Below are 27,217 nucleotides of genomic sequence, written 5' to 3'. Positions count from 1 at the left end.
GTTGGACAGATTTTTTTTTTAGCGTAGAACCAACTAATTATTAACATCGCAGCCCAGCTCCTTTTTTTTTTTGTTGCCGGTTACAGAGGGCCAATGGGCTGGAGTACTTAAGCAATACCCATAAGTATTAATCATGTTGACTCGCTCTGTGTGAAACTATTAGCTTCTTCTTATTGAAACATCTCTCAGCAGTCTGTGTTGTCCAAACACAGATCTTTCTACCGACCTTTGTGTCATTTTTAAACCAATCTGAGTGTGCAACTCTGGCTTGATTATTTGTGAGATCAAAGAAGACATTTGGATACGTCTCATAGTGTAACATTATGAGACTATAATCGTTTTTAGATAATCCATTTCCCCCACACAGGACGGGTCGTCACAATGCCGATGTTCTCGTCTGGCAGACGACAATAATGCTCACAATTTCTTACTCATGAAATAATAGAAGATGATCACGATTGTTCATGCCTCACACAGTATGTCATACAATCATTGTAATGTGCCTGTCAAACACAATTCTGCTCTTTTGTTGCTTTCAAAAGGCGGCTTTTGAATATGAACAAGTCACTAATGAATATTTGGTTCTTGCATGTCTGCGGATTGATTGCTTTAGGAGGCGTACTGAGACGGAGTGTGGCAATGCTGCTGCTGTGCTGCTTTCTGACAGTGATTGAAAGACAGAGTCACTCTTCACCATGTATGGCCCACGAATCCTGCTCTCGTTCACTGACAAATATCAGCTGTCTGATCAATCAATATTTGCAGCTTTATTTGACTAATGCAGTACTTAAGAGGCAATAATTAACGCCATGCTGGGTTGTTAAAAGCCTATTTTTATGTGACAGACAGAAATAGACCTACAGAAATAGGAAGATGAAGGCCTCTGGTTGATGTTGATAGTGGCACGTCGCGCAGACGTTCCTTATACATTGTACTGTGCACTCGTCATTAACTTAGCACATAACAATCCCTGTTGTTTTCAAGTGTTATTGTACAAAACAGGAGTTGTTATTACTTTAAAAAAATGTTTTGTTTCATGTTCTCAACCATTATGAATGACTCCAAAGTATTTGGATTATAGCTAGGTTAAGGACAGTACTTTTGGGTCGTGACATGTAAATAAAAGTCCAGATGCAACTCAAATCAACGTGAATAAAATGGAATCAAACACAAATCAATGTCTTTATGAATTCAGAAATAGTACATTTTTTTTCAACTTTTGGCAAAACCTTCATCAACGTAAATATCTCTTTATGAACTGTTCTCATTCAGCCATTGTTGAGGCTTGAGTAATTGAAATATAGTATGAAACAGTTTAACTGAGGGAATATTCATTCGATGTCATCTTGTGTCAAACAAGTGTGGCTTGTGATGCTCATTAATTTCTGCTTGCTCCACTTGCGGTGTTTGGGCCCTCTTTGCTGGCTCCGTGCCACAGCGTCTTCTGAAAGAGCCACTTCATCTCTGTCAGGGGCAGGTGGAAATTTGCTGCACACTTCTAATTGGACAAAGTGCCTTTCAAACTCTGAGCCTTCATACACAGATCAGATTATCATCCAGACCAGGTGTCAACAGAGGTATTTCACCTCCCTCCTCTCCTCCGGCTCTCTTGTGCATCTCTTTGTGGACTTTCAGATTCTCCCTGTGCTGTTTTGCTTTTTCAACCCCTTGCCGACCAGTGGCCCAAGGCATAATAGGCCTTGTCGTACAGATTGATTACAAGAAAGTGCACTTGTTATTTTCACTTTGAAACTTTCATTGTGTTTGCGCCTCAAAAAAGTGATTTTACAGATGATGCTTTGCCTGCCTGTGATCCCTCCTAAGTTTAAAGCAATAGCTTGGTCATCTTTTGTGTCAAGCACAGAAACAGCCAGAAGGAGAATGTGAGGCTGCAGGCTAACTCACAGGGGGCTTTAAGGTCTGCAGTATATCTCAAGGCCAGATCTCACTATGCTTGTAAAAGTAAGAGGTGAAATCTTCAGATCTATTCTTCACATAACAGGTAACCAGCCCGAAAAAGAGCATAACTCAAGTGATGTTATTTTGTCTGTTTTGAAGAAGCTAAAAGCATGACTGCTGAATTTTGAATGAGCCAAGTGAAACAGACTAGTGACTGATGTAAGAATAAAGTGCAGGTGGTCTAAATGTGAGATGATAACAGACTTGTTCCTTTCATATTTTTACCGATGAAGTACAGAAACATCTACCATATTTGATAGGCCGCTAAGTGAAAAGAAGCTCGCTTGTTTTTCAGTTGATAGCTTATAAATGGAAAATATGATTGAACCTTGAAGAGCAGCCCTGGTAATGTGTGTGTGAAATAGAACAAGCTGAACCGATTACACCAAGTGTTGTTCTTTCGTTACGTATACAATATTTTACTCGGTCAAATTCCTGTTAAGCGTCAAATCACAAGATACATGAAACCTGATTTCTGTGCACTTTGTTTCTGTGCACAAAAGTTGTTCTTTGACTTATAAGAACTTTGCACCGTGGCTGTTGTTGTTGTTGTTGTTGTTGTTGCTCTGCTTCTGACATGGAGCACTGATGTGAAAGTACAACTTTTGTATTAGTTGAAGAATTAAGTGAACAATATCTCATTACATCACAGTATCCCTTGATAGCAGAAACCAGTTGCATGCAGTGATAAATACATTATCACTGCTCCTTTCACACATCGGGCAAACTTGGCAAAATTTTGGCATACTCAATTGCTTATCTTGTCTGCACGTCGTCGGCGCAGATGTATTACCCTGTGCTGATTTGATTCTGGGCAAAGGGAAGCGGACAGGAGAGATTGATGGTGCTGTCCCCAGTCAGACAGATAACACCTGATTCTGCCTGCAGGGGGTTGGTCTAGCGCACTCCTCCCCTGCACCTCAGATGCGTGGAAGGCTGTGCCGAGGAGGTGAACCGTTCCTTCACTCAATGCAAATTCCGGGCCACATTCAGAGATGATCCCAGGACGATTGAGCCAATGTGGCCCCGAGCACTCGGCGCCACACTATCCATGCATCAGCCACACCTGGGAGAAACCAACACAGGCGTGGGGGTCATTTGTTTAACACAGGTGCATCATGTATCTCGGGCGCACTCAAACGAGCGCATGCACACACGTAGCCCGCACGCTTGAACGCACGCTCGGAGGCAGACGCATGCCTGAGTGCGCACACACGCACAGCTACACAAGTGTTAATGAAATGCTGTCTGCACACATGGTTGTATAGTGGAAGTCTTGATGAAGTGTCACCAGGGACAATACTGTAATAGAACAGTACTTTGTGAACATTAGGAAACACTGTTTATGGGAGTGTCTGTAAGGTAGTTGCAGTTTTGTGATAAATTACGAATATACTGCATCAGTATTCAATAAGTATTTCATAAGTAGCACTTCTCAAATGGGATTCATATATTTAATAAGCTTAAGCTTTCAAATGGATGTTCCCAGGATCTCTCTTCGCAGTGATTAATAGACAGAAAATAAATCAACAAACAAAATATTTTGTGAAACAAAATAAGCTATTTGAGGACTGTAGTTAATTTATTGATAGTAAAAATAATCATTGGTTGCAGCTCTTGTATAATTTCAGTGTAGAATAACAGAATACTCTTCACATCGGCATCACACTTGCATGTTCCCTGCGTTGACGGCACCATATGGACACAGAGAAAAAATACTCTGCTCTTTACGCTTTAAAAGCTCTTTTGATGCTATTACATCATTTGTTATAATTCACCAACCATCAGTAACATCTGAGCATCTTATGATCCCCACGAATCAAAGCATGTTGCAACATCTTCAAACAAACATACAGTGGAGCAAAACATTATTATTTTTTTTTAAATTCAGTAACAAGGAGTGCAGCACAGGTTCTCAGTGTGTGAAGCAGATGGTGAAAGGCTAGTGTATAATAGATCTCAATATTAACTGCAGCACATGCTGAGAGTGTCGGTGGATGGCACACAGCAGAGTAAAAGAGAAGCAATGACCTTCTGTCCCATCATTTACCCTCTTCTGCCCCCCATACCGCTCTCAAATTACTTTGTTTTAGCCAATTAAAGCAGCCGGCTGAGCATCAAACAGGCTGCTATTTTTCGCTCACCTGGACCCATGTGACATTATCGCTCTGTCATCAGGAGAGATGGCCGCAAGTGTGAATCTCCGCCGTGGCACCGTGCCACCTAAGATCCCACTGGTTTCGCTGAGATTAATATAATGATTCTCCCTCCGACTTGCAAGAATCTCAGTCAGCTCTCGCACAGCTCCTCACTGCGTGAACCAATGAGCAAACGATTGCTGTGGTTATACCGCGCTCCAAAGCACACCATAGATCTACGTCTAACGGTATTTCCTGTGCTACCTCTAGTACACAAAATGATCAGTTTCGAAACGTGCAAGGAATCTATTGTCCTTAAGTTGCCTTGTCGAAGATCAAGATACCATATGCTGAGGAATGGTTCTCCATCCAAATCCTTTAATGGCTCAATAATGGACAGAAAGTCGGCAGACACAATACCATGGCATGGGATGAGTGAAGGACCGGAGTGTGTGGTGTTTAACAGCCATACGAGCACAGATTATGTGCTTGAAGGGGCTGAATTGAGTGCCAGCAGTGACAGTTGGGCTGGGAATTGAGTGTGCCGGGGACGTGCGGCTTGACTCCGCTCGGAAACACCACTGGGTCCAGGGCTCATCTCCGTAGTCCTCCGCCTCCCCCCCCTCCTGTAGAGGCATTGTGGCCTCCCGTTTGCTCTGCTTCACCAGGGGAATGGACGGGCCCCTGTTCCCGCTTGATGAGCACTCACTAATGGCTGCTTCTTTGAAAGCTGACGGGCCGTTTGAGGAGGAGTGTCTTTTACTTCCCTCCAGCTTGCCTTGGCCGGGCATTCGTCAGGCTGCCTTGGCTTTGCTGTCCTGCCCACATGATGGTGCGCCAAGGGGCTGGAACGTCTGTCATTTGTTTTACTTTCAAATAAAAGTTGATGATTTACCAATAAAAAGTAAAAATAGTCTTTTGATGATGTCTGGAGGCATATGGAGAAAATGTCGCAATAGCGACATTTTCAGCACTGTGTCAGGCTAGAAATAATAAAAGGACAAAAGAGATTTGTCTTCTTACTTTTTTCTACCTCCTCTGATAATAAAAAATAGTGTGGCCATAGTTTTTTTTTTTAAAACAACTGAATTTAGTGCGATAGATAATGGCAGAGGACACTATATTAATGTCAACCTGCTGATTCTGTATCAGTTCATGTAATGCCGGGCCAAAATGCACAATGATGCAATGTAAGGCAAAAATAAAATCCCCCCTCCTACATGTTTTATTTAAGAAAAGGTATTGTTACTGTTCGGCTGCACGAGAAGGACTCCAGCAGCAGTCTTGAGGAGATGTATTGTTAACACAGCTTTAAAGTGGGAGGTCTGTAATAACAAAATACGCAGCTGTGTTTGAAATTGGGCCCCTCGACAGTTTGCGTACTTTTTACAGGTTGTTAATCCTCTATAGTTCACAAACCAAGCAAGATGACGACAGCACCTACCGTAAGACAAGAGGAAGCCAAAGGAAGTCTTAAAAGTGAGGAGTGGGCTGGTATTTTTTATAAAGACATCTACACGATACATGATAGCCGAATAGCGTTGACTCTTCATTGTACAGTTTGATGGACCAGTAAAGCTGCCAGTTATGTGGTCGGTTATCCTCCGGTACCTCGAGCTGTCTTTTCACCCCAGAGGGAGCCGTTGTTCCTGTTGCTCTCCTCTTCACTGGCGAACCAGCATTTGGCTTCTGGAGACTCCATTAGGAAGATGGAGTCGTCCTTGGAAATCTGCTCCCTATAACTTCTCCAGTCTTCACTCTCTCTATCCCTCTCCCTCTCTTTGTTTCCTATGCACTCTTTTTGCCCCACTTGAAACTAGGGTGGAGGTCAGAATGGCGAATTTAATGTAAGAGCCGACGTGCTTCCATGGAGCACCCTGTCAACTCAAAACAATAGGTTTGCCGGAGCTGTTCCGCGGAATAAAGAATGTTCGCATGTTACCAGAGAAATGTCCTCTGCTAGATATTCCCAAAAGAGATGAGAACATTTGTCCGCATACGTTTTTACCGGTCCTGGCCCAAATGGAGGTTGAAGCATAATGAATTAATTTAACATGTGAGCAAAAAAGTTATTTCACCTGAGAGGTTCAAAAAGTCATCCAATTGGCATGTTGGAACTTTAACCCTTGTGATATTTGATTTGATCATTAATTGCACAAAAAGTCTGCACTGGTCCTTTTTATTCAGCTCTGTGTTGATGTAAATTCAAGCTCTTGTTTGAAGCCAACAAATGATGTTCCAGCTTTATTAGGCTGCACGTAATATCCATGAAAAAGTAACAGATGTTAGCAGTTGCATAATGGCAAGAAGAAAAAAAAAGCAGCCGGCTGTGGCGTTGTACAGCGCTGTGATCAAATAGTTTCATTTGATCTGACCTCTTTGTCTCGTTGGTTATCTCTGGCTCTTGGTAGGAGCTCACTGTACAAAACAAGTCAACAAACAGGTTAAGATGAATGGAGACAAGAGCCAGTCAGGCTCATGAGGAAGTTAACTGTGTAGTTGAGTGTATTCTGTATTATGAGTGCAACTAATAAGGGCATGGCAATAAATCAAGCTCTGTTTTTCAAGTCAATGGCCATTTATTTTATTTTGGAACAGGATGTTGAGGTATCTTGTGAAGTAATAAAAAAAAAATACCCTGATTGATGGATGTTAATATAACCGCTTTATTCGTTTCCATTTTCAGAGATCTCTCTCCAGTTGTCACAGGCAGTCTCCTCTCAAATTAAATTCATTTGGATGTGACATTTTAATTGGAACACTATTCCCATTAATTGAACAAATTAGAGAGAGTCTGCTGGGGGAAAGGTAATCTCTGGGAGAGATGATTTTGGAATTCACAATTTAGAATTAAAAATCAGCTGCTTCGGCTTTTGTTTGTGTGGAAAGCCAGTTTGCGTCAGTGCACGCACGCAGCGCCAGCGCTGGAGGTCTCGGCGGCACTCAGGGCTCAACATTGTCTTCATTCAAAACGATTAAGGAATAGGTCAATTTAGTCTGCTTGGCTGGTCGGAGCGGTGCACTTCCTCCTATGAAGTGTCTTTGTCTTCATCCGCTGGGTCACTCGAGCAGCAAATACGATCCGTCACTGTTTTATGCATGTTTACATGTCTGATTGAACGTCTGTGAGAGTCATGGCAGCAGTCTTTAAATGTCATTTTGTTTTTTTTATTGGTGTGTGTGTGTGTGTGTGCGTACTCACACATGTTTGGGTGTTCATGCTGCTGTGCTCCTTTTCAGTACTCGTGCCGTCTGAGTGCTGATGAGTTGCTGTCTGATTAGCAATGAAAAGCGACGTTCACCCCGCAGCTTGAACTACTGTGAGCAATTAATTACGCTAATAAAAATCACCTTAACATTTGTGCGGTTGATTTCATAAACGTATGTTGGAACAGAAATGTTCCCTACATCAAACATGAGCTTTCTGTGATGTTTCAGGCTGAATGGATGCTGTTTCTGTGTGGCTAAATCGAGGTTTTTACCCCCACTGCTCACACAACAATTCACGATTCAATGTCGCTTTGAACGTTCCTCCACATTAACTTCTGTTTAAAATGCAGTGTTTTTGGAATTGCCTTCCAGACAGACAATTAACACTAACTAAATACAGAATGTGTTGCACATTTTTTACATTTCAGGGTGGCCACCTGTCAGTTTAGGTAGAGAAAACCTGGTTCCAAGAAGAGCCAGGTGTAGATAAATGTTGCACATATGTTGTCAGATTATAAAGGAAATTGTCGATTCATCACGCATGTGCATTCTAACAAATGATTGCAATATTCTCTAATTGTATGTACATTGTTCTAGAGTATCACACACACACTGCCTATGCAATAAAAGAGAGATCTCTGTTGCCCTGTTGCTAATATTTGAATTGCAGCTTTGCAAAATGAGCCTTTTGAAATCGCAGCTCATTGTGTTCCACCCTATCCAGATCGTGGGGTTTCGCAGCTACCACATTGTTGTGTGTCAACAGACACTGATCACCTGTGACCACATGACTGAATGCTGAATATGAACCTTGAAAATGAAACACAGCACCGTTTTTGAAACACTAAAACCATTAGATTGTGCTTTCTAATTGAAACCATTTAATTCATTTTATAATATTTCATCAACCCCTGGCACTCACAGTTAATATATTGAAGAGCAAAATGTTCCCAAATTGAATCGCTCCTCTTGCCCCTGACATGAATGAGGTAAGAAATAAAGAAAATGAATATCTTGCAAGGTCGGGAAGTACAGTAGTGTTCATGCATAGTGGCTGAGAGCCCTAATTGGAGCTCTCCGTAGTAAGATGTGGAGGGGAAGCGTAGTATCGGTGTAAGGAGGAAAGAGAGAGAGCCAGACAGTGGGGGCTCCAAGATAGCGGGGCCGAGGGGAAAAGTTCCCCCATGCTTGTCAGAGTTTGAGCAAGTTCAGAATTGATGGAGCCCACAGGCAGCACTGCTAATTTTAGTTGAAATCACCTAAGTGGTTTGGCTAATTTATCCAGGCTCCTCGGCCTCAGCCCCTGGTTCCTGGCTCTCCGCTGCCTCCCCCTCCCTCCCTGATATATCCACAAAGCGTGAAGGTACCAGGAGGTGACAGTGGGAACAGAAGGGTATTTTGTGCCCAGCTGATTTGCGGGTGGTTTCAACCTGTGTTGTACATTTGGATATTGTTTGACCCTTAACGACAGGCCAGGTTCAACCATCTATTCCATAGAATGACTTATACCACTTTGTATTTAATGGAAACGGACAAATTACAATTTAATTTGAAACCACGTGAAGAAAAAAAGATCTAATCACTGATCAATCTGGTATCAGCTCATACTATTTTATATTTCTGGTGGTTTAATCTAGATATGAGGATTTAAATATCAAGAGATGACACTCGTTTTAAAGCTTTTGGAGCGGGTTTTGCCAACAAGTCTGATTGTGTGTAATGATGGTCTGCCAGCTGGATATGCCGAACATGTTGAAGCTTAACAAGCATCATTGCTGGCTTTTGATTGTTTCATAACAAATCAGACGGCCCCTGCCTTTGCGGTTCCTTTGAACATCCATTTGATAGAAGGTTGGGAAAAATTTCATTAAAATGAAACTTAAAATTGGGATGAAGGCAACAGGTCAGCATAGATGAAATGAATATTTAGCTTCCCAGTAATTGCGACGCCGTTATATTCTCTGTAGAGGCTCGTAGGCTGGAACTGGCTGAGTCTGGGTTCTTGGATGTGACTTTAAAGGTTATTTTGTACGATTGTAGACATCCACATGATGAAACCAGAGCAGGTTGTCTAAACAAGTGAAATATCAGGGTGACTGAAGTACATCAAAACCGTCAGACTTTGTGAGCTTCTTGAGCGAGTAGCAGCATGGATATGCATGCCAAGATGTCGCTTGTGTTTATCTGTTGCTTGACTCAAGAGTTTCTATGGTGTAATTAGTGTCATACTTGCTCAGAGGATCCTATTCACTTAAAAAAAAAATCAATGGAATTGCTCACTGTCCGTTATTAAGTGACAGCTCATAATTGAGAATTTAATGATGTTAAATTACTGCAAGTGTGTTTTGTATTTCATAAGTCTAGCAACAACAGACAAGAAGCTTTTGTATTACAAAGAAGTCAAATGTGATCACACCTGATGTGACTTTACACTAAGTTATAACTATGAAGATTGTGTTTGTACAATGTATGATTAATGCCGGCTGCATTTGAATTATTAACCTGATCTTTTCTGATCATATGGGATACGTCAAATATTATACCAGAAACTTTTTAAAGATGTTTAAAGGCAGATTGTGTTAGCAGCTTGAAAGAAACACTGAATTGCACACCAGGCCTGTGCAGTCATCCATTCGCGAATCAATCATTTTGAAAGAAAAGTGCAGGCAAAACTGGGAGGGGAATGTGGCAGCTTTGGTGTTACGCTACCTTTGATGAAAAACACTTAAATCAATCTCGTAAAAAACTTGCAGAGACATTATGAAAAGCCCCCCTGTTTTCTCAATATTTAATTCGCAGACAAATTAAATATTAATTGATTCCTGGTCTTTGTAAGGAATAGGTTAACCCCAGGTTCATATTCATCACAAGGCAGCAAAGAAAATCTAGATTGCGCTGGACTGTCTTTTTTATTTTATTTTTTGTGCAGAAGCATTAAAATGATGGCATATATGATTAGTTTTGATTTATGTATGATGATATGCATTTTATTACCTGGAACCGAGTAACAGATTATGACAAAAGACAGATCATTAGAAGAAGATAACGTTTCATTGTTATAGAACAATGACACTATATCCACAGCTAAGATGAAAGTTTATTTCCATTCTTCCTGTTTTCAAAAGAGATATCTGAATATGTTTGCGTTTCCACACAGAGCACAGTTTCTTGAAACAAGGCTTTTTTTTACAGACCAGTGATCAAGAGGAGATGTTTGCCGTCTTGTGTGCGAGCCAATCAGTATTTGGCAGATGAATATAGGGTTTTTATGTGCCAGGCACCTGGTCAAACTGCAAACAATGAGGGGCTTATGGATTCTCTTTATCCAACAACGACTGAGAAGGTACCGGGAATGTTAGAGCTCTTATGGGCCCTTTTAGGAAATGCTGATGCTCGAAAATTCTCAGCACTTCTGGATGCTGTGGAAATGTTTCGGAGCTTTATATACAGTATGCAGTTGGAATTCTACAAGCTATACGTCATTAACATATTCAGGTTTAATCATCTTACAAGGAGCACATTTTGCTCTCTGTCATTTACATTTACTCATTACCATCGAAAACAAAGAAATCAGCCTTCCAAATTCATCAAGCTGACTGCCACAAAGGTGTAGCATCCTATACAGAAATGTGAATGAGGAATACAGGATATAGGTAAAATATAATATACTTAATGATCTTGTGGAATAGCGATGCAGCTTAGAAAAATACCTGCAGAAGTGAGTTTCAGTGTGGAGGGTCTTGCTTGAGTCTTTAGCAGTGATCTAATAATGAGTTCCACAGATGGGTTTGTTGGCTGCAGCTCTGCTGAGTCCACCGTGTGTGCGGTAGAGAGTGTCAAAGTGTCTCCTGTGCAGGATCATCTCCAGGTTTGGGGGAATGGATGGTGTCTGCCAGACATGCTGGCAGTCAGTGGGTCCTCTCTCCTGCACTACCTGGGCTGGAGCTCCGCCAGGGTTAATTATAGGGGAGCTCCAGAGTCTTGTGTCACTAAGGATGGTTGACAGGATATTGTCATACTGCCATGTCCTATACAGAAACGACAAGAGTAAGAGCACACCTGCTAAGCCAGAGTTTCTGCAGCGTTTTTCTCTTCCACAGGCATTTCACTCCAGGTCTTGGATGAACAGTTGCCAAGAGCCAATTGGCTGGTAAAATGTGTGTTTGGTGGATAAATCAGTAATATTACCCCAATACCGTAACGCTATTATTTGCAGGGTATTTTGTTGTAACATGTTGACTTGGGATGTCTCGAGCTGATCGGTTAAGGATCTGTATCGGTGCCGATCCGGGCATATAAAATACAGCCGATCAAAATCTGCTGTTGTTTCCATGTGTCCCTGGCTGCAGTTGTACTCTCCCTTTTTAATGTGGGGAAATTTAAAGAGCACTCCACCGATTTAGCATCGCACTCCTAGCCATCGTAATGTCAAATTTCCCCTTCACTTGACTTTCGTCCTTAACATCTTGATGAGTAATTGCTAGATTCCCACCAACACACTTTCACAATCATCAGGACCCAAGAAATACTGAAGGATTTCCTTAAACACACACATTATGCTCATGTTTGACATGTGTTAAAAAAATCTAACTTTGTCAAAGAATTGTAACATTTGTTCAGAGAAGGTTTTCCATCCTCTGTGGAGCACATTCCTGGTTTACTGCAGTGACCCCTTGACCTTTACTGTACCACCACCGTCGGGCCAGAGTTTCCACTTGTACACAACCTCTTTCAAATTGTAAAGGGCAGATTACCATGAACATTACTTAACGCTGTCACACGCCGCAGAAGAACTTCGTCCATTTTGGTCATTGTGTGACCTTTTCTCTGCCACCCTTGCTTCAAATTAGCAACGTTGTAAACAAACAAAATAATTGCTTTGAATTTTGCTTTGGATATTTAAGGTTTCCAGTTGATTTAGGTTAGTTTCCTGTAGGGCCATGAACACAATATATTTTATTTGTTTGCGGCTGATTCTCATTATGTTTTCTGTGCATATTCATAGGCTTCCGCAGGAAAAACCCATCTGAACTTTGTGATTCAATGACCTGATTTCTAGAGGTCAAACTTTACATTTGTATGCCCTTTGGCAGCAAGGCTCTTAGAACATCTGGGTGTTTGTCACTAACACTTTTGCATTATGTGTAACAGACATTGCAGCTGCTTAAGTCTACTAGTGGGACCTCAAACATTTAGTCTTTTTTTAATTTGTCAGCACCTGTTGGATGAGACTAACAGGTCATTTCTATTTTCCCAAATGTCCCCTTTTAATCCAGTGGCACCAACGCTTCCAACCAGATCTACTTTTGTAGCTTAAATTGGTTCGCTAGACAGACAAATTTGTCATCTGAGAATTTTCAAGGTCTTTTACAAAGTTTCCCAAAGTGAACGGTGAAGCTGGAATTCTTAAAGCAAGTTGTGCATCTATCAACTCTCATCTGGCTTTTCTCTAAAGTAAAAGTGTGTTACTTTCCTTTTTTTACTTAGACAAGTGTCTAGTCATGGCAAGCTGGTGCACACTGGCCTAGAAAAAAAAGAACAGCTTGTGTTGCTGAAGTTTCCTCCCCTGTCTAGTTATTTTTAAAATGCCCCATTTCCGCCATTGTTGTGGCATTGTTTTGACCTTACGCGGAACAATTTTCCCCAAGTCAAATTAGCTTTCACCATTCAAAGAAATGTTGTAATATAATGGTTTGACGGTTCTGCCTGTGAAATATAAAGAAATGGAAGGCCATGCCACTGGGGTTAATAATATTCTTCCTCTTCAACAAGTACCTTGGGATCATAAGTGTCCTTGAAAGCAAACGGCATTTCACTTATGCCGGGCATCTTGCAGCTCTCGCGGGTAATAGCAGTCTACATTTCAACTCTGTGCTCATTGTATCAGGCTGATTCACATGCCTCCTCCGCTGGTAGCGTTAACAAGGGTCGGTGGTAGAAAAGATGCAAAATATTTCTCCTGCTGTAATTCTTTCAGGCTTAACCAGTGAAGATAATTGGTCAAATCCTTTTCTTGCTAATACTTATTATATAATCTTCTTTGTACATGAGAAAAAGCATCTTCTGCAAGAGATCAATAGCAGCTCATCAGTCTTTCGAATGCGCCAGTGTGAGAACTAAAGTCAGCCTTCATGCAAGTCAATGAGCACCTGGAGTGCTTTTCCCAGAGGCTGCTAAGTGTGCATAGCAAGGAACTATCAGGAAACTGCAGTGAGGTCTCACAACCTGCTTTGATAGGACAGAGTCAGGGAGGCTTCGTGCAGAGATGTTGGGCCCGCCGAGGTTTACACCACCTGTTTGTTTCCCTTCTCCTGAGCAGCACAGATCTCGCACGCCTTTGTGTGCCCAGCCTGCCGGGAATTGGGGTGTTAGATACAACAAAAAAGGTGACTGAGGAGTACTCAGTTCGGGATTGTGATTTATTAATCCGCACTCCTTTAAATTCCAAAACTAACGGCGTGGGGCTGTGATGCAGACTCTGGGGAGTAATCTTTAAACACAGAACAACAGTGGAGAATAGACAATATACTCGCACGGTGCAGCCAAGGGACACAGGGAACAAAAGCTGCCCGAGCCAAGAGTTCGAGAAGTGGAGGTCATGGACAAAAAAGTGAAGTTTATCTTTCTGAGTGAACTACATTTTAATACTCACCCACTAAGCTGCTCAATAAGGCTTTGTCCAAGAAGCCCTTTAAAGGCAGAGTTGGAGCTTCATACTGTTGTCTTTATGGCCATCATTTGGATGAATATCAAATTAAGAATAGCTTCTGATATAATGTTTTTATGTTGCTTGTGCTTTCACATGTTTATTAATTTGGAAGTCGGGAATGATTCTAGTTAATTTATTCCCACCTGTGAGACTGCAAACACAAAATAGTGAAAGTCAACGGTTCTGGTACAGTAGTGGCCTCAGGTGTACATTTCTACCGTGGAGATTCATCCGGCAGGAGAGAAATATTTTTGTTCCTGCCAGACATTTCTTTGGCAATCTTTCACTTCTTGACTTGGCTCTGAGTTTACACGCGCCAGGCCAGCCAACAAGGTGGTTACAGAAGCAACAATGTTGAAGCATACACATGTCAGAAGGTCTCAGATCAAAAATTACAACTTTTTTTTTCCTATGAAAGACTTGCATGTCTTTGAATAAAAGCTAATGGTAAACAAAGGTTTTTCGTCATATTCTCAAGTCCATTTCTAGATAAGCCTGAAGGCCGTTTACCAAATGTTTGGTCCTCGCAGTCCATCATCCACCACAGCACACTCTGTGTAGTGTTAAATTTCACTATCTCCGCAGAGCTGTCAGCTGCACGCCAGATCTCACTCTAGCTGCATATGAATTCAATTATGTGCAACCGTTCCCCCTCGGTAATACACAGATGTCACTTAGAATGTATTTCTTTTGGGGTTACTTTGATATCTTTTAATATGATGGCCATCCATCATTACAGATGTTGTGGTCTCCGGCCTGGTGTGTCAGGCCGTTACAGTAGTCAAAACAATTATGTGATGCATTTCCTAACAGAGCCAGCACCACATGTGCAGTGTGTTTTGAAATGTGTGTGTGTGTATGTGTACATAGTTACTGTATGTACGTGTGGGAGCGAACGGGAACAATGCTTGAGTATAAGTAAGAGCGAGGGATGCTGACAAACAGGGTTTTGTTTGTTAGATGACAGGAAATCTCTTTCTGAATTTAAAGCAATTTTGGTCTAAAAAAATCTATGAACTGTTTAAGTCACAGTGTGATTATTAAAGATACTCAAACTGCCCATCAGTGATCATATTATCTGTTTTTTACTCAGGAGAAGAGTTGTATAGCTTATATAACTATATTGAATTGCCAGGTATTGCTTAGGTGTAAACCCTTAACACACGTTTTAGCTATTGAAATGACCAATTCATGAATAAATTCTACTCATTACAAAGTGATAAGTGTGTCTGAATATTGCTTTTGTACCGGCTGTCTGGGATTTCCTTTTAAAGTGCTGTGTAAGTGTGAGGGCAAAGCCGCTCCTCTGTCCATTAGAGCAGAACCACTATCCTTCACCTGACAAAGTTTGGGAAAGGACACGGATGTTTCCAGTCTACTTCATAGAGTTCAGGCTCGCTCCGCCTTGGGAGCCCAAGTTTTTGCGTTTGAAGAGTGGATGTGAGGGGTAAATGGGACGGGGGTGATGGGCCGGTGGGGGTCTATATGAGCGGACACGGATGCGAATAGATGGTCTAAAATAAGAAGTAGCCCCTTGGTCAGAGTCGAGGCAGATGGAGGCTCAAAGAATGAAATGATGCCAGCATTCTTTGTGCAGTCTGGTGCCAGCAGTGCACTCGATGGACCGCTTGAGACCCGGGTGGGGCCGATGTGATAAGACAGCTGCCTTAGCCTAACCTCCACAAGGTCACTCTGGCCAGAGTAGAACACCGCGCTGATGAGGGGAGGCACCCCGGATCAGCGGAAAGACGGATGAGTTGAAAGTGAAACATGTCAGGATTTCTCTTTTTAAACCGTGGAACTTGAAAGATGCCTTTTTTCCGACAAGCATTATTAAAGTTTGCACAATTTGTGAGTGAGCTCTGTTATGCGAGAGCAGTACGAAGTTGCATTGGTTGTGAAAGTTTTAAACATCAGCACACTGTTTCTGAACTATGTTTTAAATGAGCTACCCAGTATATCAAAGCAGAAATTAGCATGGAGAAAGTTTGGAGGTGCTAATGACTTTGACTGTCCCTGTGGAAAGGCTTACTGTTCCGGAGAAGCTGGAGAGTAGCGTGTGTGTGTGTGTGTGTGTGTGTGTGTGTGTGTGTGTGTGTGTCTGCGTTACGGAGCGAGAGCAGAGTGTGATTCACTAGTTAATAAATCATGCCAGATGAGTTTATCATGGAGATACAGAAGCTCCTCTGGGTCCTGAGCTAACAGCGAGTATCTGGGAGCTGGTACAACACATGATGAAATGCCGTTGTCATGTATATCATTTTTATAGCCCCTAACTTTTTACCTTCATTGCTGTCAACGGGGCAGGATGAGTGACTGTGTATCAAATATACCAATGTGTTGCTTTAAGGAGGAGCCGGCTGTCTTTATCAAGCTGGAAACATTTTGGCTCACACACCACATTCACTGCCACGGCACCTTGAAATCAGTTTTTATCAGCTTAATCCGGTTTGATTATCTGCTGGCAACAAATTAACTATTCTTGTTTACTGTAATTGATCTCTTCGATGAGTACTTGGTAATACCGCCGAACTTTTTCATCTTTGCTTTCACAGGGGCATTGATAGCATCTCCCCAGTGTGCACTGAAGATGCTCTTATCTTTATGCAGTCGATGCAGCTTGTCATCCATCGGGTACTCGGATAATCATCATTAAATTTACTTTGATAGGTTCTGACTCGGTGACTAAATGAGTAACTTGTAACACGCATTATGTCAGCATCATGCGCAAACGACAAAATAGATCGCGATCGTGTCGGTAATGTTTTCTTTTCTTGGAAATTCCTTTCATTTCGAGGTGACCAAACTCTTTGGAATGACTTTGAAGGCAAGAGCGGGCAATGCAGCATTCCTCCTGCGCTCCTCTCAGGGAATAAAAGTCAGTATAACGGCTATCTTAGCTAATGACTTGGGAGAACAAACCTTGGTCTCTTAACATCTAAGACTTATTATTTTTAGCTCTGGCCAATGCTAAGCTTATCCCTCTTACAGGGAGCACGTTTTGTGATATCAGATGTGGAAATTAAAGCTAAATGACTTAAGGGGACAATTGCCCACACTGCAAGTAGGCTAGTCTGACCTTCAATAAAGCTAAGCTTGACATGCCTATTTCCCCCCATTTTGCTCAAGTCTTTTCAAATCAGCGGGCTTGTAACAAGATGGCTCGGTAGTAACTGCCATCAGTTTTCTACATTTCTCAAAGGTCCATATTTTCAGAAGACTTTCCCTTAGATGTTTCATCTTGATTCATTTTGTTTCATAGAAACATTTCACCACAAATTTTTTGGAATGAACTATTTAATCGACGATCATTCCCCATGAATTTTCAGTTGCTCTCAGTATTGAGATGAATGTATTTAAAACAGCACAGTATGAAGTCAGGGGAACAGAGGCCTGCAGTGTTTCGTCTGCTGTTGAGTTTTGTTTTTGGTTGTTCTCGTCTTTTATCACCCTGACCAGCATCATGTAGGTAGAGATGTAAATCACATTTCTAGTATGTCTTAACATGCAGGGAACAGTTAAATGAAAGTAAACCACAACTTTTCTCTGCTTTTAGATCCAGTTCGGAGCGATTGAGAAACTAATCAAAGATGATAAATGGATTGCTAGAATAAGTGTGACCCTTTTTATACGCCCTAACCTCTAAACCACGCTACGTAATCGTATTTAACAGTTTCCTTTTCTAACACTTGTTGGGTGTATGTACTTGCACTTCATTTTCTATTTTGTAACACCTCAGTGGGTGTACTGGTGGGACTATTCTGAGTTTTTATTTATATATCTTTTTTAATATGCCCACTCTCACCTCTGTGCCTTTTGGTTCGCAGAAGAGCTCAGATCTTTAAAGTTCCATCCGATGTTTTTGAGTCCTTCTTGTAATGAGATGAAGTACAGTACATAAGGGGAAGAACTCTCAAGATGCTTTTCCAGGGGACTTTGGAATACATTTGGTAAAATGTTTATGATGCCAAAGACCAGGGCTGGCTTCTCATTAGCTGATCTACCCGTTGCAAGTGTTACAGCGGCATTAGTCTTTTGGGTTAATCTTCAAACGTTCCCATATTTATACCCATCAAATACCAGTGACTGTCTGCGACACCCTTGTGTGCATTCGGGGAACTTGCTTAGTTAAACGCCACAGAATAAATGCAGAAATGTGAGCTAAACTTGACAAGATCAAACACACGAATGTACAGACGCTGGCCAGTGTTCTAAGTGTGCTGCATTATTCATGTTCTCCAACATGGGGTTCCTAATGAGAGTCTGGTGGCTGTTTTTGGAGTTAGAGTCATGGAAATCAGTGTGACCCGTACTCTAGTCTGTGGACAAAGCTTTGCATATGTGGTGCACTGGAAGTGGAATTAATGGCCAACCAAGTTCATCAGCACTCCAATTTAGACGAGGTTTGATTCAAGTTCTAGGAATCGTTCACACTCATCACAGCCGTGTCCTTTTAAGTCCTGTCTGTCTGAAAGTTTTGGCTTCTCACTCCTGACTTATTATTTTAAGTGTAATGTAACATCAGAATACGTGATGATGACGATGATAATAATTCATGTCAGAAATGAGAACATTCTGCAGTTTTCCTCAATCGCAATGCTCAGCTTTTCTAAGCATACATTTTTTTTTTTTTTTGTAGCTTAAAAAGTTTTCTTAACAGCATAATAGGCCATTTCGTGATATGCTGTAGACTTGACACTCCCTCCAGAGGGTTGCTCTCACATCAAGCAGCTATGGCCTGTGGTTAAATGCAAAATTTACTGCTAGCATTGTAATAAGCCAGTGCAACAAAATAAGGATTATCACCCTGTGGCGTGCTGGTTCAGTAGGAGGACGCTGAACCAAAGGCTGAGCATCCATCCTATTAACACCACATATCCCTTGAAGAGTAAGCAGCAGGCTACAGCCGAGCATGTTGTCTTCATCCTTGAATCAGAACTGGCAATAACATATTCAGACTGAAGGGCCTCAATTAGACACTTTAAAACTCTGTGTAATTGGTGTCTTTCTGCAGATTGCCTGTGGATGTGTAGTGCTCAAATTAACACAGCCCAACTTTATGTCTGTAGTGCAGTGATTGTCATGCAGTGTGGTGGTGGCAAGGTAACTGAGACGCTGTGGTTTTATACTTCAGCGTGTGCTCTGCTTTGTCAGGCACCTCTGCTCTGAGGTCGTAGGGAAACTGTACTCATGTTTCAGACATACTGCTGTATGTATTGTATGCTCTGTATTTACGTATTTACACAACGCATGAAATCAATTGAGTTCAAGATTTGTTGTTTAAATTCTCTGCGACTTCTAAAATGTAATCCACGTATGTGTTTTACTTAAAATGGTTTAGAATTTAAATATTTGTATTTGCTGGGCTCCAACTTTCATTTTTATTATCAAGTAAATCTATCAAAACATTGGTTTAAAAAAAAAAGAAATCCCCTTCAAATCCATCGTTTAGCTGCAGCAAAGCTTTTCCCTCAATTTTTTTTTTTAGATATATTTTCTTCACAGTGTGAGTCCAGGCATTCCTTCACTGATTGCTGCACTGTGGCACCTCCTCTTTAATAGAATGATTGTATTACGGATAAAAGGAGACAAAGCCGAGCTACAGTCTTCACTGGTAGACATTCACAGTTGGCTGTTGGTGTGGAGGCACAAATGACTCATGTTTCTGTAATTGACACACGTCTGGCACATCTACTCACCAAGGTCAGGTAAACTGTGGAAACTAGCGCAAGTTAGTTGGCGTCCAAGTAAGTTCAATAGAATCAATAATAGATGCTCTCAGAACTGGGGGAAAAAGGTTTGGTTTTGAGTTCTTTAACAATTAGCATGACTGCCAGGTTACTGTACTGTACGCGTTTGACCTCTCTGTTATTCTAACGGTATCCATGAGCACCTAGCTACAGTATGAAAACATCCTGGTCTTTGCAGTCTATTTCCTGTTTCCTCTGTCAGTATTAGTTCTGTAGCAGCCCTTTGTCGCTTCACTGCGACTATGTAGACAGGCCTGACTGCTCTCCAATCTAAACATGTCAGCTTCACCGTGTCTTTTCCGCAGGCACAAGCAGCTCTCTGTTAGTCACCAAGGAACAAACACATGCGTAGCAAAGGAAAGCCCTAACCTCCGCCTCTGGAGTGCGAGTCCTCTCTCAGCTTAAAGAGCACCTCAGCATGGATACCAGACCCACCCAGGAGGGACCCGGTTAGTGGCCAGTACCTGCAAAGCCCACTGGAGTCCCAGCAGAGCTCCGCAGCTGGTGGCTGATGGGCTATGTGAGAGCACTTGTCACACTCGCCCCGGTGAAGGAGCAGCTGGGGGTCCGGTTCAGGCAAGCGGCTCCTGCCCGTGGATCACACGTTGGCCCCTGTCTCTGTGCCGCCACGCTGGCAACCTCATGAATGTTTCAGCGAAGTGCTGTGAGGTCTGCCTGGAGAGTCTGGCCTAATCCTGCACTCCTTGAGCCGTGCTGCTTCACCTTGCCACAGAGACACTGTTTCTCATCGAGGGGGCTGAGATGTGGTCAAGCAGATGCAGATATTGAACTTCCCGGGGGCTGCTCTGGTCTCCCCCCCCCCCCCCCCCCCCCCCCTCAGTGTACAGTATAGAGCGGCAGGTGGGATTAGAGCACTCGGGCATCCAGCCTTCTCTCCCTCTCTGACTGTTAACAATCCCCATATCGAAATCCTGTCAGCACAGTGCTTTGTGTCTTCCATTAGCATTTTGTTGTGGTGTGCATCCTGAATGGCTCGGTGCGCTTCTCGAACCGCTCAATCTGGCAGGCGTCTTAAAAAGGCGATACATCCAATACTAATGAGGCTGCTTTCATACTAAAACTGAATTGGCACTTTTGTCACTTTACAATTCGGCTTTGTTTTTTTTATTCCAACCTCATTTATTTGAATCACGGCAAGTGGTTTGCTGTTGACAAACTGACACCAGTAATAACACACATTAGAGAAAGAAATGTGCCTTATCAGTTCTGGAAAGCAGCCATTACTGATGCAGTACACAGTTACAGTGTTGTAGCATTCAAATGTTATTCATGCGCAGTCAGCAGCGGTGCCTCTTTTTCTCCCTGTGGTCATTGACTTCAGCTTGTAAGCTTCCTGTTTCTGATAATTAAAGGTGAAGTGTGTGTGTGCAAGTCTGTGTGCGAGTGTGTAAATGAAAGGGAGGCGAGATCACGAGCATGTTGCTCGACTATAGTCTCTCCTGTGTGAGTGCAGTGGTAGCCTTTGCCCTGTAGAAAGCTCTGTCTGCTTCGGCTGCCTACTCGCTGACTAAGTAAAGGCTACATTTGCATAATTATCTGTTTAATTGGTGGGCTACTTCCATAGCACGGTCCTTTTTTTGTCGGCTGTGGAGTCCACACTAAATTTGTTACAAAGATATGGGGGTAGAGATTACAAAGCAAGCAAACTGCCAGCTCATGACTTTCTACTGCTTAACCTGATAATCGTTTGTGCTCATAAACACTTTTTTCCGCCCACGTACATTTTTGGGAGATAATTTGCCAAATGAATTTAAAACAATCACGTTTCTCAGAATTGAGAAGAATATTCGCCATGATTAGGGACTTTATCATGTTGCTGAGAATAAAATGTGAGTTTTAGGAGGAGGAGTGGAGGAAGGAGTTTGGCAGCATTAACTGTATCACAAAATACAGTTAAATATTATTTAAATCCCAGCGACATGTCGCTCAGGCCAGAAGGCAGCTAAGTTATAACTGTATATTGTTGACATGAATAATAATAATTAAGATTAGAACTTTTGAACAGTTTTGTAGGTGGTTGTGTCGCTGCTGAGCAAGCGACACATGATGGGGGTCCCATCTGCATTTTACAGTCCAGTGATAGTGGAAAAGCATTAGTGCCCCCTCCCCCTTTCCCGCATCCCTCACATCCCCCCATCTCCATCCTGTTTTCATCTCCCAGGCTTCAGCTGCGGCTCTGTGAAATGCTCTACTGCTGAACAATTAACTGAGAGACTGTGAACTATGATTCATGTAATTAATATTTTGTGCAGAAGAAGTGAAAGAAGGATTGGGAAAAAAACCCACAAAAAAAACATAAACGCTCATTTTAATTGAATTAATCCCTGGGCACAGGTCAGAGGAGCAAGCTGAATTTATCTCTGCTATCCAATTCCCATAGGCCGGTGCAGACATAAAGGTGTGTGTGTGATTTGTTTTTCTGAATAATGTTGTGGACACTCTGAGCCTCCCTCTGTGAGACGATAGTCAAGTATGCACTTATCTTTTTCTCCTCATGCTGGCTTGGCGTAGTGGGAAATGCAGTATTTAGGAGGAACTGTGTAAGAGACTGTTGAATCAGTAACTTTGTTCCATATGACACCGCCTCAGCTCTGCAGGGTGTTATGCTTTGGCATGCAGTCTCAGTTTCCCTCAGTGGCGAAGCTTGCGTTCACTCTGTGTGTAGGCTATCAGTGGTGGGTAGAGGGCTCTTTTGAAACTGACTATAGTACGAGTGTTTGTGCCCACTGCTGCTGCATTTGCTGCGCTGGGCAGGCTCTGATCAGCCTGAGCCTTGCCTGCAGAGAGCTGGCGCAGCCTCCAATCCTATTCTATGTTCAAAGGTAAAGCAGACCTCTCATAGGCCCTGTCTTTGATGTGCTCTTCGACACCAGAGTCATATCTCTGCCACTGCACATCTCTTGGCAGACGACAAGAGCCAGTCCAAAGGAAGGAGGGGAAAGAAAACTCAATTTGCAAGTCACAATGCATTTCTACAGACATGCTTCATATTCAATCGCGGGCTTGTTCCTTGAGTCTGTTGGTATTATTTACGCGAAGAGCACAACAACGGCAAGTGGAGAATTAAAAGGGCTGCTGCATTTAAGCCTCCAGTGCTGGTTGGTTGGGAAGCTGAGCTAGGATTAGCAGTAGAACAATGGTTCCCTCACAATGAGCATCCTCCATATAGCATCACTGTATCTGCTGCAGATAAGGCACACCTATAAGCATCTGAATTAGGCTGAATTTGCTCCGTTTGTTCATCAATCTTTGGATTGTAAATGACTCGAGTGAGACGTTAGGTATCATTTAATCTGATGTACTGGCACTTTTTTGCAGATCCTGCTATGGTGTGTAAATTAGCTGAAAATAATGCAAATGATCTGGACAAGGTGTTCAATTTAACATCACCCGTCTTGTTATGCAGTTTGCCAACTACGGAGCATAGAATAAATGAAATCAAATGCATTTTGGTGCAAGAGGTACATGACCACCATAGCATCTCTGAGGAGTATCTGTCTTAATGATTTATACCGCCACAAAGACCTTTGAGAATTAGCAGTTGAGGGTGATATTCACAGCGTCGTTTCAGTGTTGCAAATGAGTGTCCCTTGGATGCCTAATAGGAGGAAGAGGAGCTGAGGAAAATGAGGAGATGCCTCTTTGCTGGCTTTTTCGGTAAAATGATACTAGTCTTGAAAAAAGGGGTTTATACTCCCTTGTTTCTAGCTGTCTGAGGATACAGCCTAAACACTTTGGTTTGGTTTTCTGAGCTATCACTTCAGCCACGAGGTTGAGAAGCCCAAGCTTTGAGCCTGAGAAGAGTGAGTCAGTGTTCAAAGTTTATTTATTATTGGTTGTCATGAAAACAAAGCAGTAGCTATTGCCTAGACATCTTTGCTCAGGGACACACCCACGTTACAGTTCAGCTCGGATAAAGCCAGCTGTGATTGTACGGTGAAGTTGACTATGCTGTAGAAAAATGCACTTTTTTTTTTTTTTTTTTTTACGATCAGTGCATTTCCTTTCTGATTCGTCAGGGTAATATATTCATTGACTTTGTATACACCGAGTAATCAAATTGAGTGTCAGTTTTCATCTACCACATACATCCAGAAGTGCTTACCTTGCTTGCTGCTAGACAAGTTGTCATGTTGAGCTCGACCATCACAAGGAAGATTTTGAAAGAGAAAGAGAAAGAGATGTGCTGCATGCCACACCCATGCTCTTTGGTGGAGTGCCCAACAATTTCAGTTTTGATGTGGAAAAACACCTCAGAAAGCAATAGTTAATCCGCTGGGATAAGCTCTTTGTCAGCTGTTCATGTTGCAGGAACAGTCAAGAGAATCCAATCCTTACACACACGCACCATCGTCAGGATTACAGCAGGTTTTGTTTTTACATTGGACACAACATTGAAATAGATCCATGAATGAGTCTTTGCCAAGATGGAGGCTTTGATGAAAACCTCTTCCATTTGATCTAAGGAATCACGTGTGGAATGCTTAGTGTTGTTATACAATTACAGGAACTTATGGGTATGATCAGGTTTAACAACCTCTTGGGTTTGACGTCATGTCGTTGCTGATGCACCTAGACGTCATGTTTATGTTCATGTTTTCAGATATTTAAAGGTGTCACTCATCTGTGTTGGTCACCAGCCGCATGCACGGTGCAGCGGGTGCAGCGGTAGCACTCAGGATAGAGATGAGTTGCAGCTCAGTATCATATTTGAATGTTTACAGCAGCAGACAAATGTTATCGCACTAAACAGCTTTCAGTCAATTTCTCTCACAGAGACAACTCAGTTCACAACATGATGTAGCAGTTTGTTAGCATGAATGTGATACCGAGATTTGTTCAATGGTTATGTGCCAGCTGTCATTGTTGCCTCTTTTCAGTCTCGACCGTTGCAACTATTTGATCCTCCACAAACAGCCTAACTCGGTAATAATCTACAGTTTGTGAAGTGAGAGGTGACCACGTGTGACGAGGTCCAGTTGAAACATTAATGCCTGATTTGGTCGTCTTTAAGAATCACTGAATTCCAAACTGACATCAGTGCAGGAAAAAGTTGACAAGAGTGTTCTGTGATGCCACAGATGGCGACAGCCAAAAAAACCAAAATGGCGACAGCCAAAATGCCAAACTAAAGGCTTCAAAGCCGTCATGATGGCTACGTCCACTTCTTATATACAGTCTATGATTACTGCTGAGATGAAATCAACAAGCAGCAGCCAGTCAAGCAGTCAGTCAAGCAGTCAGTCAAGCACACACCCCCACACCGCATAACATGCCTCTGTTTAATCGTTTTTTATGTCAAACACTGGGTCAGGTGATTGCTTGTAACGTGAATGGGGGAAATAAATCATAAACTGTACACTACCTGCCCTGCAACAAACAACAAAGAGAAGTTAGCGACAAGCTGGTGAACATCTCGGAGCATTTAGCAGCTAAAGAGCCAGATATTTTCCACATGTTAGTGGAGACCAAAACAGGAGGAGGTGAATATTGGACTCATCAGATGGACAGACACGCAATTCCAAATGAATGATAATGTTGCTCCATGTCGGCTGGAAGCAATTGTTTGCTTTAAACGCTTGACTTTGCCTTTGCTTTTAAAAAAGTGGGTACTTATAAAGTCAGTATATGCCAATGCTGTGTTCACAGCTTGGTGTGCTGCCTCCGAGTGGCCAAAATTACATTTAAGCTTCAATATCTTCGTAGTGCAGAACTGATCCTTGCCCACAACACTCACAGTAGCAGAAAATACGCAATTCATGGTTTTTGAGAGATGCTGATGGGTTTTAGTTGACCTCAGTATAGTCAGATTCTAGCTGCCAGGAAAAGAAGCACTGGCTATATGTGCCATTGTGTCCAGCAACAATTGCTCAGAGACGTGATCACACAAGTTGTTAAATGGCTTAAAACGTGTGAGATTTCTTACCAACAATGAGCATTGCGCTTCTATCATCTTCACTTTCTTTCTTCCTCCCCGTCCACATTCTCAAGACTTCCTTGATATAAAGCACACAGCACCACAGAAGAGACTTCATTTGTGTGCGATCAATATGTTTATTTTTAATGATGTATCAAAGGCGGTGAAATAAATGAGATATGCAGGTGTAACATTTGTCCAGTGATCAAATTAATAGACTTTCCAGCATGCCATTGTATACTCAACCATCAACATAACAGCAAATAATGTGAAAAGTTACCCCTCTACTACATCTCCTCCATCTATTTTATTACCTTATAATTTCCTGGACAGAGTGGAGCTTTGCAGCGACCAGCGCATTTAAACCCTTTGGAACCAATTGTAGGAGAAAGGCTGTCTTGGGATGCCCTCAGTGGAGAGCAGCTAGGCTCATTAGTTAAATCCCCACCGTGGGCTAATATAGCCCTCTAGGAGCGAAAGAGAGAGGGGGAGAGAAGAAGACATTGCTTTGACTCCTTCTCAGGGGTTTCTTTCCCACATTTTCTTGCATGCATCAGCAGCTAAGAAGGTGATGCACGTCGCCAGTTTTGAAGCCGCCTTCAGCGCGTTCTATTGAAGCTCTTTATCGGGGGTTTCACAGTGCTGGGCGATATGCTGATGGTCAGATGTGATGAATCTATCACGATCAAACTGCAAATGTCATCGTTGTTGTTACCACGGTAAAAAAAAAAAGAAAAAAGTAAAGTAAAAAAAAATGTAAACAAACTAAAAATTAACTTTCCACTTTGAGAAAGCCCAGTTCATCCCAGAGGATTACTGACAATGGATATATTATCCTAAAGGATCTTCAAAATGTGGCGTACACATGCGAGCAATCTGACCTTTTCCATTAGTAAGTGATAGTAAAACTCTTGTTTTGTTCATAATGATCGGGGAACTGGAGGCCACAAAGCAGGCAGGTCCCCACTTAACCAGAATTTATCTTTTTGGCAGTAAGAGGAGGGGTTTTGAGTGCTGTTATCTATGGCCTCCCCCTTGAACAAGTAAACAGCCCATTTATTATTAACTCAGGTTTAAGGTAGAGCATTAATCCTCTGTGACAGTTTGCCTACTTGTTAAGGCAGCCAGTTCTTCCTCCACAGCAGATGGCTTTCAGCTGCTGTTAGTCTACTTCGCAGCCCCACTAGATAAGAGCTGAGAGCCCTCCAAAGTTTGTGCCGCATTGTCTCTATCAGCAATGAGTTAATGTAAGGTAATTACACTTATCGGTTGTTAAGGTGTAACTGTTTGGAAATATCAAGATACCACAGAGACCGTTCATCAAAATAAGCCGTCGCATGTGTAATTCATTTTGGTGATTTTTCAGCAATCCCCTCAAGATATTTCATCTCCAGCTGATTTTTGCTCATTTTAAATGGTCACTTCAAGTACACTTCATCGTACATTTCAGACACTCACTCTTTGGATGACAAACTTTGGCATCTTCTCCACTTCCCCTGCTGTTGCTGTTGAT

General features: G+C 42.2%; 1 protein-coding gene across 2 annotated transcripts in view; it reads left to right on the top strand.

Annotated features, from left to right (window-relative positions):
- roraa (RAR-related orphan receptor A, paralog a) overlaps positions 1-27,217 on the top strand; it is a gene marked incomplete at its 5' end in the record, with an annotated part of 173,063 nt that overhangs the window by 7,561 nt on the left and 138,285 nt on the right. The window lies entirely within an intron of this gene.

The sequence above is a fragment of the Pholis gunnellus genome (assembly GCF_910591455.1).
Source record: "Pholis gunnellus genome assembly, chromosome: 7".
In the NCBI taxonomy this organism is placed as follows: domain Eukaryota; kingdom Metazoa; phylum Chordata; class Actinopteri; order Perciformes; family Pholidae; genus Pholis; species Pholis gunnellus.
This window is presented reverse-complemented; position numbering and strand designations above follow the sequence as displayed.